At 42.2% G+C, this 10,609-nt stretch overlaps 1 non-coding gene across 1 annotated transcript; it reads right to left on the bottom strand.

The window, feature by feature from the left end:
* Nucleotides 1-9,831: 9,831 nt before the first annotated feature.
* On the bottom strand, nt 9,832-9,939 carry LOC121829954 (U6 spliceosomal RNA). The gene has a single exon (XR_006072993.2). It is a non-coding gene; the product is annotated as a U6 spliceosomal RNA (small nuclear RNA).
* Between the last annotated feature and the right edge of the window lie 670 nt (nt 9,940-10,609).

Below are 10,609 nucleotides of genomic sequence, written 5' to 3'. Positions count from 1 at the left end.
TTCCGTGTTAGCATGACTTTTGATATTGCCCTTCTTCCAACTTTGTTTAGGCAGCCATGCTGTTGAGATTTTGTGGATCTAGCTGCCCTGACATTTCAAGGAGACTCAATCTCACAGCAGCTCCCCTTCCTATCCTTCTGGCTCTTCAGATCTTTTGGCCTCCTTTTCTGATATATTCCCTGAGCCTTAGGTGCCAGAGTAACGTTGTTAATTTACTGGTTGTGGCTGAGCACCACATGATCAGCTGTTCTTTGCATTTTTCTCATTTGTGGTTTTCTGTAATGGTCTGTGTCTGCTGTAAAGAGAAGCTTCTTTGTGAGGGGTGAGAGTTATTCTTATCTGTGGGTATAAAGATAAATACTTAAAGTGCAATTAGGAAATATGCTGGTCTGGTAAAGTAGCAGTCGTAGAATCTTCTACAAGATCTATGACCTCACTTGCCCCTAGTAAGTGACTAGTTTTCCAGTGCCAGGCATGATTTTCCTCTTGTTGAATGCATCTTAAGTCCAATTAGTGAGCTGTGGGTCAACACTAAGATGTGAGTGCCAGTATTTCACCCTGATGGATATCATGCTGTGCTGGTCATTGTTGGAGTTTATAGACATTGTAGCTGGATAGGACTATAGCTTACTTCCCTCCCTTGGAAACTGACATGGCATCTTCTGGTATCATGAAAGCTAGTCCCCAGGGAGGAGGCTTTCAAGTCAGATCCAGCTTTGATCTTCTTCATGTTCCTGCATTCAGAGTCATGGTATCTTTAGAACTCAGGACTTAACTTTCAACCTCTGGCAGGCAACCACAGGCAAGAACAATAGCCTATAATGGTTTTGGAGTCTCTCCTACTTCCCTGACCAATAATTCAGAAGGGGGTTTCTCATGACTAAGATTGGGTTTTTGTTAGATAGAATGACTGTAGTGGGGAGAATTTACAGTCCAGGTGGGTAAATTTAATTTGAACTGTATGTGTATATGTATGCATGTGCACACACACACAGAGATTTGCATGTATTATATGTAATTTTAGATAGATAGATAATTCTCTGTGACTTTTTCAGACATCTCTACTCTCCTTCCTCTCTGTCCTTAGGTACTGACCCTCCCTTCTGAATTAAATCCCCTCCTTTTTTCCTGTAGCCCACAATTCCCCTCTTTATCACTCCTGTCTCTCCCCTTGGTCTCTTTTTATACTATCTTGGTTTCTGTGGTTTAAAGTGGGTTTCTTGTGTATTGAACTGCCAGTCTCAGAAAGACAAATACTAGATGTTTTCTCTCATTGTGATCACTAGATTTTTATGTAATCATTTAAGATCAGGGATGTGTAATTACAGTAGAGGTGTAATTGTCTAGGGGAACAACGGAGGGAAGAGGGGCAGGAAAATGGAGAGTAGGGAGAGTGGGAGGGGTGTGCTAAACATATACCTGGAGGGAAAGCTTTAAATGTTAAATAGATTTCTTGTAGATGCATATAGGCCTTATTTTTTAATTTACTATGGCAGCCTTGGTCTTTTGTTTGCTGTGTTCAGACCATTTATACTTAGAGTGGTTATTGATATCTGTTACTTTCCTAATCATTTCATATCTTTATGTTGTTTTCCTTTCATTCTTTTTCTGCTTATGGTTTTAATTGAGTGTTGTATGTGATTTTATTTTCTAGCCTCTTTTAGCATATCAATTATACTTGAAAAATGTTTGGTGTGTTTCCCAAGAGTTCAGAATGTACATTTACGACCAATTTAAGTTCACTTTCAGATGACACCCTACTGCTTCGTGAGTAGTGGGGGACCACAAAGAGTGCCACCCATTCTTTCACCCCTTAGAGCTTTCTGTCTCCACTGTAGCTATCATTATTTTATGCCAAGTGTTGGGAACTTGGAATACAGTGATAAAATATTTTATTCTAGCCTCATTTATTTCTACTTTGACACACTTTTTTTTTTTAATGATGTTTAAAGGTGCTTGATGAAACAATAGCCAAAACCAACTTTGGAAGAAAATGGTTTATTTCACTTACAGATGACAATCCAGTCCATCATTGAGGGAAGCCGCAGCTGGAACTCAAGTCAGGAGTTTGGAGGCAAGAACTAAAGCAAGAATGCATTTATTGGCTTGCTTCTGCTGTTTGGCTCAGCTGCCTTTCTTCCACAGCCCAGGCCCAACCCCCCATGGATGGAACTGCTCAGGATAGGCTGTGCCCTCTTATGTCAATCAGCAATCAGTCAGGAAAATGCCCTATAACCATGCCAGGTAAACTGATGGAGATAAATAGAAGCAGCAGGTAGCAAATATCACCAGGTCAGGAGTTTACAATATCCAGTAGACACTATTGGTATACCCCAACTGAGAGAGTATACCAAAGTCTTCAAATCACAGGCTCACAAACCTCTAGCAGAGATTGGGAAAGTCAGGATCGTGAGCCAGTGTCCGGATTGAGCTTTCTCCCCATGGATGAGCTTCTGGCTTCTTGTTCCCACTGTAGTACTTTTGCATGGTGGGATAAAAACAGTAACTTCTGTTGGCAATGGTTCACCTTTCAGATGATCTTAAGGCATGGCGTTTTTACTCTTGGGCTGTTTTGAGTTCTCTTTTCTCATTGTCATAGGGCCAAAGAGTCAACTTGTCCCTGGAAAACAGACCTTGCAGAACACTTTGAGACAAGCACTCTATGATTTGGAAGAGGAGAGGGTCTATTCTGCTTCTGGAGCCAGCTCTCAGTAAGCTTCAATAGCAGGTGAAAATTTACCATTAGAACATATATTTCAACTGCTTCGTAAGTGTGTCGCAGTGATTGCATGTCTTTTGCATTTGCACATAAAGTTTCAACTCTTGCTTGCCAATTTCCATTAAAATATCCACTAGTATTTTTATTACACACTGAGTCACTTGTTGACGAGAATTAAGATCTTTGTAATACATCTTCCAATCCATCAACATGGCTTATCCCTCCACTTTTTCAGGCTTTAATTCTTCACACACATTTTATAGTTTTCCAGATAGTGCTCTTACACATCCTAGATTCATCCCTTAGTGTTTGCCATGTTAACGGTATCATTTAAACTCCAGTTTTATTTGTTGCTGAAGTATAGAAATTCGTTTAAGCCTTGTGCAGTAAAACTGTACTGTTCTTTCTAAATTCATTTGTTAATGTCATGTCTGTGGATAATTTTTCTGTCTTTTAAAAAATGCATGTATGCTATCATGTCATTTACAAACAATAATGACTTTAGTTCTCACTATTTCCAACTTGTACAGCTTTTGTTGATTTCCTTCCTGTTTTCACAACTGCTTTTAATGCAATGTTAAATAGCTCAAGAGTTTATGAGCATTCTTGATTCATGATTGCAAGGAAAAGCTTTCAATATTTCACCAATATTTCTAGAGAGATTTTCCCTAATTCTTTGATCAGTTTAAGATTACCTTCTAATCTGACTGTGATGGATAGTTTTATGTCAACTTGACACAAGCTCAATTCATCTGAGATGAGGGAACCTCAATTGAGAAAATGCCTTCATAAGATTGGGCTATAGGCAACCCTGTATGGTGATATTTTATTTGTGCTGAAATGTGATTTTATTTGTATGTTAATAAATAAAGTTGCCTGGAGATCAGAGGTCAAAGCGAGCCATAAGCAGAGTCAGGCGGTGGTAGCACATGCCTTTAACCTGATCACTTGGCAGGCAGAGTCTCTGTGTGGTCAAGGGCACAGCCAAGGTGGTGACACGAACCTTTAATCCCAGTACCAACCATAGAGACCTGGAGGTCTGTATAGACAGGCAGTGACGAGGAAGTCATGTGGTTGGGTTTAGAGCCAATGAGAAGGCAGAGCAGAAAGGCAATAAAAAGACAAGTCAGACAGGAAGAAGCTCTCTCTCGGGAGAAGCTACTGCTGCAGGTAAGCTAAAGCTAGTCATGGCTATTGCTCTGATCTCTTTGGCTATTTCCTCTGTATTTGGCTCTGTGTATCTTATTTACTAAGAATGTCTAGAATTTCATTTACAATCCTGTACGGCATTTTCATAATTAGTGATTAGTCAGGGAGGGCCAGCCCTGATGGATGGTGTCAACCCTACGCTGGTGGTCCTGGGTTCTATAAGAAATCAGATTGAGCAAGCCAGGGGAAGCAAGCCAGCAAATAGCACCTTTCCATGGCCTCTGCATCAGCTCTTGCCTCCAGGTTCACACCGTGCTTGAATTCCTGCCCTGACTTCCCTCAGTGATGGATTGTTACCTGGAAGTGTAAACTAAAATACACCCTTTCCTCCCCAAGTGACTTTGTCATGCTGTTTTATCGTAGCAATAGTAACTGTAACTAGGACAGAAGTTGGTACCAGGAGTAGGGTATTTCTGTGACTGACCTGACCATGTTGTTTTTGGGAGCATCGTGGAAGCAAATCCATTGAGTGTAGAGAGCTCAGTGGGCTGTTCTGCAGGAGCTTAGATGATAAGAATGTTAAGAGAAGTGTAGATGATGGAGGCCTGGCTTGTGAAGTTTCAGAGGGGAGCAAAGACTCCAACAGGCCATTTGTGTGAGGAAATCTGTAGTGCCCGGTCAGCTGGAGCCAAAGGATTCTCTGTGGTTAACAAAAGACCAGAATGACTGAAGTAAATCTTTGCTTTGCTGGAACAATGGATGCTGGTCAGCTGGGACTGAAGAATCAGATGGGCTTAAGAAGAGACCAGTATTATTGAGGTGGCATCTTTTGGTAAGTGTTTCCCGAGAGTCAGTACACAGAAGTTGTTTCAGAGCAGCCAAACTTGGCCATGTAAGAGTCACCCAGGTGGTGCTGCCTTTGAAGGTGTGAAGGGGTCGAGCTGAAGCTTGTCATTGTGTGGCAGAGTTGGAGGCCCCGAAGAGAGCGCAGGAGAGTCTATTAATGAAAGTACAGCCCAGTTGAAGTAGAAGACACACATTTTGGAGATGTCAGTACAATAGCATGACTACCAATAGCAGCAGCTGTGGAGTGGAGTCTACCTGAATTTAGAAAAGAAGCTAATGTGTGCTGCAGAGGGTGGGGATGGAGAAGTGACCCAAGCCCCTGGAGGACCCCAGAAGATTTCGAGTGAATCACAGATATTGTTCATTGAGTTATTTATTAACACTGTTGGAGTTTGGCTTTGTTTTGTTCAGATTGTGACTGTGCCCTGGTTCTTCCATCTTGAAGTAAGAAAATATTTAATTTATTTTTGATTTTATAGGAGTCCACAGTTGAGAGACTTTGGATTTTAAAAGAGACTTTGGATTTATTTTTAAGAGACTGAATTTTTAAAAGTGTTTGAATTTGTAAGACTGTGAGACTTTTTTTCTGTTTGTAAAATGTTTTACATTCTGATGTTTATATGAATGTGTGGTCTTGGGGATGAAGAAGTAAGAAAAGGTTGTGGGTTTATAGTGATTTGCTTATGTGCCAAGTTGATAAGGGGTCAGTTATGCAGGATAGTTTTATGTCAACGTGACACATGCTAAAGTCATCTGAGAGGAGGGAACCTCAATTAAGAAAATGCCTTCATAAGATCAGGCTGAATAGGCAGGCCTGTAGAGCATTTTCTTAGTTAGTGATTGATAGGGGAGGGCCCAGCCCATGGTGAGTGATGCTGTCCCTAGGCTGGTGGTCCTGGATTCTATAAGAAAGCAGGCTGAGCAAGCCATGTGGAGCAAGTCAGGAGGCTGTACTCTTCCATGGCCTCTGCATCAGCTTCGGCCTCCAGTTTCCTGTCCTGCTTGAGTTCCTGCCTTCACAGCGTTCGGTAATGAACTATATATGAAACTGTGAGGGAAACAAGCCTTTTCTTTCCCAAACTGCTTTGGTCATGGTTTTTCTTTCTTTTTCATTAATTTTTTTCATTTATTTTACATACCAACCACAGTTTCCCCTCCCTTCTCTCTTCTCATCTCCCGGCCCCATTTACTCTTCCTCCATTCAGAAAGGGGCAGGCCTCCCATGGGAGTCAACAAAGTTTGTCATATCACATTGAGGCAGGACCAGGATCCTCTCCCTGCATCGAGGCTGGGCAAGGTATCCTTCACATGCCAGGGACAGGTCCTGATCTCACTGCTAGGGGCCCTACAACAGACGAAGCTACACAACTGTTATCCACATGCAGAGGGCCTAGGTTGGTCCCATGCAGGCTCCCTAGCTGTTGGTCTAGAGTCCATGAGCTCCCACGAGCTCAGGTCAGCTGTCTCTGTGGGTTTCCCCGTCAGGTCATAGTTTTTCATCACAGCAATAGTAACCCTAACTAAGACACTCTAAGAATTTTCTTTCGTGTGATGGATGACTATTAAATTTTATCAGATGCTTTTTCTGCATTTATTTAGATGATTAAATGATTTTCCTTTATCGTTGTGAATTACATTGACTAATTTTTGATCATTGAATCAATCTTGTATTGGTAAAATAAATCCAGTTCATTCTTGTTTCATTATCTTTCTTGTTAGTTTCTGGATTTGGTTAGTAGTGTTTTATATTTCCCTTTTCTCTATGTTGTGAGAGAGATTGACCTATAAGGTTTTGTTTTTGTTATTGATGTTGGCATGTAGACTAGTTTCCTCATTATATGAACTGAAAAATGGTTCTCTTTTTTTGGTCTGTGGGTGAGTTTGCATAAGACCAATAATTCATTTCCTTCTTAATCCTTTGGAAGACACATCAGCAAAAGATCTGGGCATTGAGTTTTATTTGTGTCAGAGTTAAATGACAGTTTAAATTTCTTTAATACATGTGTGATGATTTAGCTTTTCTGCTTCAGGCTGTGTTAGTTTTGGTAAAATATGCCTTTTAGAAATTTTCTCATTCCATTTCTATTTTTTTTTTTTTTTTTGGTTTTTCGAGACAGGGTTTCTCTGTGTAGCTTTGCGCCTTTCCTGGAACTCACTTGGTAGTCCAGGCTGGCCTCGAACTCACAGAGATTTGCCTGCCTCTGCCTCCCGAGTGCTGGGATTAAAGGCGTGCGCCACCACCGCCCGGCTCCATTTCTATTTTTTAATGTATTGCTATAAAATTTCCCACAGTGCTCTTATCCTCCTGATAACTTCTGTATTTTCTTTTGTTGCCCATTTTGTCAAGAACTTATCCATTGTATTAGCTTCTTTGCTCAGAGGAAAAAAAGCTTGTTTTTAAAAATCATGTTTTTAATATTTCATGTAAAACAAGTTAAAGCTGATATGCACATTGTGGTAGTTTAAATGTAATTGGCCCCCATAAGATCATAGAAAGTGGCACTATTAGGAGGTGTGATTTTGTTGGAGTAGGTATGGTCTTGTTGGAGGAAATATGTCACTGTGAAGGTGGGCTTTGAGGTCTCCTATTCTTAATCTATGTCTAGTGTCATGGTTCACTTTCTGTGGCCTGCAGTTCCAGATGTAGAACTCTCAGCTCCTTCTCCAGCACTATGTCTGCCTGCACACTGACATGTCCCACTGTGATGATAATGGACTGAACCTCTGAACTGTAAGCCATCCAGGTAAATGTTTTCTTTTATAAAAGTTGCTGTGGCCATGATGTCTCTTCACAACAGTAAAAACCCTAACTAAGACACACATAAAATTAAATTACTTTGGAACATTAGGGGAAGTAATCAGAAGAGAGGCTGTTCTGTCCAGCTGGTTCTGTCTCCTGTCACTATTGGGGTCACTGCATTTTCTTCCCCCACAGTGCTGATCTGGACCCAAGACTCCAGGCTTGAGGCCTGTAGAAGCATTTCTGATGTCAGGCCCACTAAATCTTCAGAGAACTGTATACATGGCTCGTTTCACTATCAAACCTACCCCGCACCCATCACAGAGCCTCTGGGTCCCCTTCCCTACAGCAAGGATAGGCTGAAGTCCTGGAGATCCTGTCCATCTAACTCACTGTGGTGGCTAGTATTGGTTGTCTATTTGCCTGGATCTGGAATTAACTAAGAGGCAAGCCTCTGGACACATCTGTGAGAGAATTTCTTGATTAGGTTAATTTAAATGGAAGACTTATTCTGAATGTGAGTGGCACCTTCCTATGGTGGCTCAGATACAAGGAGATCCAAGGTTTGCTTGGTTGTTGTGTCTCCCTGGAGAGTTCGTCTGTCCTATTGTTGAGGATGCTGCTGTCCTTTGTTTTCTTCAGAATCTGGCTTCTTTAAGCTTGCAACATGTGCTGAAGACCAGTGACTCCCCAGGAATCTTCCAGGTTTTCTGTGCCAGATTGGGACTGCTGAAGTGCCCAGCCTTATGGACTAAATGTCTACCAGTTCACAGCCTTTCCAGTGTGAAAATGGTCATTGTTAGGCTATCCATACACAATCATGTAGACCAATGTAATATATATGCATATTCATTACAAAATATTACACATATGTACACACATATATAACACATATAGAATATATATAATGTGTGTGTGTTCTGTTCCTCTAGAGAACACTAATCTATCCATTTACCCTTATGCCTACCGCAGCAGATATGACAGCAACACAGGAAATTAAATTTATTCTAGAGTCGGGAGGTAGTGGCGCACACCTTTAATCCCAGCACTCAGGAGGCGGAGCCAGGCGGATCTCTGTGAGTTCAAGGCCAGCCAGGTCTTCAGAGCAAGATTCAGGACAGGCACCAAAGCTACATAGAGAAACCCTGTCTCAAAAAACAAACAAACAAACAAAATTTTATTCTAAACATCCCACACATCAAGCCTAAGTCCAACAGGGGTACCCACAGTGGATGGGCCTGCTAACCTCACCCCTAGGAAAGAATGATGCTTCAGTGGAATGGACAGCAGCAGGCTCCTCGACTCAGACATCCTGTGCCCGTATCTCCTCCATCTCTCTGGGGTCAACAAAGTGCACCCTGGCCTCTTTCCTGTCCTTTCCTGTAATGCACAGTCCTACTCTCAGTGACGTCAGTTCCTTCCTCCAAAAGATCAGCTTTGATGTATCCCCTTTCCTCTTCCCTGAACTGGGTGCATCTCCATTCCTTCTGAAATTAACTGCGGAGCCAGGCATGTGCCAGGCACAGAGCAGGAGGCAAAGGCACCGTGGAGAGTGTTACCCTGCTGCCTTGTGCTCGAGCTGGGGACCTCTACACCCTTGCAGCGAAGGCCCCAACTGTGACTCTTGCCAGAAATGACCTCTGCTCTGGCCTCCCTTCTCTTCTCCCAGGGAACCTGGGCACTTTTTCATACGACTTTGCAGGAATTGTTACCTCCCCAGAGACTCCTCCTCTTCTGAATCTTGTCTTCTAGATTTGCCCCAACTCCTCGCTCTTTCTGTCCTTACTGGCAGTCTTGCCTGTGGAGGAACTGTATCTACAAAGTCACCAAAGTCACCACCGCCAGTTCGGACTGCAGACACCCACCATCTGCACAGGCCTGTCCCCTTCAAATTGCCTTGACTTTGCAGGCCCTCACAGTGGGCAGCGACAGGCTTTGACGCTTCAACCCCTTCAAAACAACTTTTCTGTGTATCTTACAGCATGTTTGCTTCCGATTTCCTGAATTTCTGTTCTCATCTTTGTCATGTCCCCCTCTTGATTTGTTTTAATTTAATTTCTCTTAGGCTTCATTTCTGTTGCAGTGATAAAATCCCCCAACAGAGCAACTTAGTGTGTAAAGGGCTTCTGTTGCTTACAGTTCTAGAGAGAGAGAGTCCAGCATGGTGAGGAATCATGGTGGCGGAAGTGTGAGGTGGCCCATCTCACTGCAATAGCCATCTGGAAGCCAAGAGGGAACAGGAAGTAGGGGCGGGCTATAAACCTTCAAAGCGATGTGCTTCTTCTAGTAAGGGTCCATCTCCTGAAGGTTTCACACTTTTCCCAGACAGCTGAACCAAGGTTCCAAACACATGAGCCCGTGAGGAGGTAGCATTTCACATTTATTTTAATGCTTCACTAATTTGCATGTCATCCTTTGTGCAGGGGCCATGCTAATCTTCTCTGTATCGTTCCAATTTTAGTATATGTGCTGCTGAAGTGAGCACATTTTTAAAAGATTTATTTATTTTATGAATATTTTGTATAATATAATTATACAATGTTTATGTTATAATGTATAAAATATTTTGCCTGTATGCATATGTATGTGTACCACATGTATACCTGGTGCCGTGGATCCCCTGGAACTGGAATTAAAGATAGTTGTGAACCTAGGGCTTGAACCCGGGTCCTCCAGAGGAGCAGCCAGTGCTCTTAACCACTGAGCCATTTCTCCAACCCCCATTTTACACTCATTAACAACACATTTCATATGGAGGGCTCTGCAAACACCAGGGGCAGCCGAGTAATGATCCATGAGAGACCAGAAATCATGACTTACTTAGCCAGTGTTGATTCAAACTTCTGGAGTCTCACCCTGAGCAGTTTATTTTACGCATATTTAAGAACAGCACATTTTTGGGGAAAAAAGTTTCCTCGTGATAGATAATTAATTCAATCCCATTAACAACAAAGCTTACGACATACTTACATTGACACTCTACAGAGTACGTATGGCCTCTTCTGTAGAGATGGGCTCTGTTGACTCAGAAACAGAGTAATGCTCAAGGTAAGGGTCGAGAGAATGACTGAGGTAAACATTATAATTGTCTGTGGAAGTTAGGGTTGGCCTGGCCCTCCAGATAGCACAAAAGTGACCTAGGCTTGTTGTAAAGT

This window comes from Peromyscus maniculatus, chromosome 5, assembly GCF_049852395.1.
Source record: "Peromyscus maniculatus bairdii isolate BWxNUB_F1_BW_parent chromosome 5, HU_Pman_BW_mat_3.1, whole genome shotgun sequence".
Taxonomy (NCBI): domain Eukaryota; kingdom Metazoa; phylum Chordata; class Mammalia; order Rodentia; family Cricetidae; genus Peromyscus; species Peromyscus maniculatus.
The sequence above is the reverse complement of the archived record's forward strand: the minus strand, read 5'-3'. Positions and strand labels throughout refer to the sequence as shown.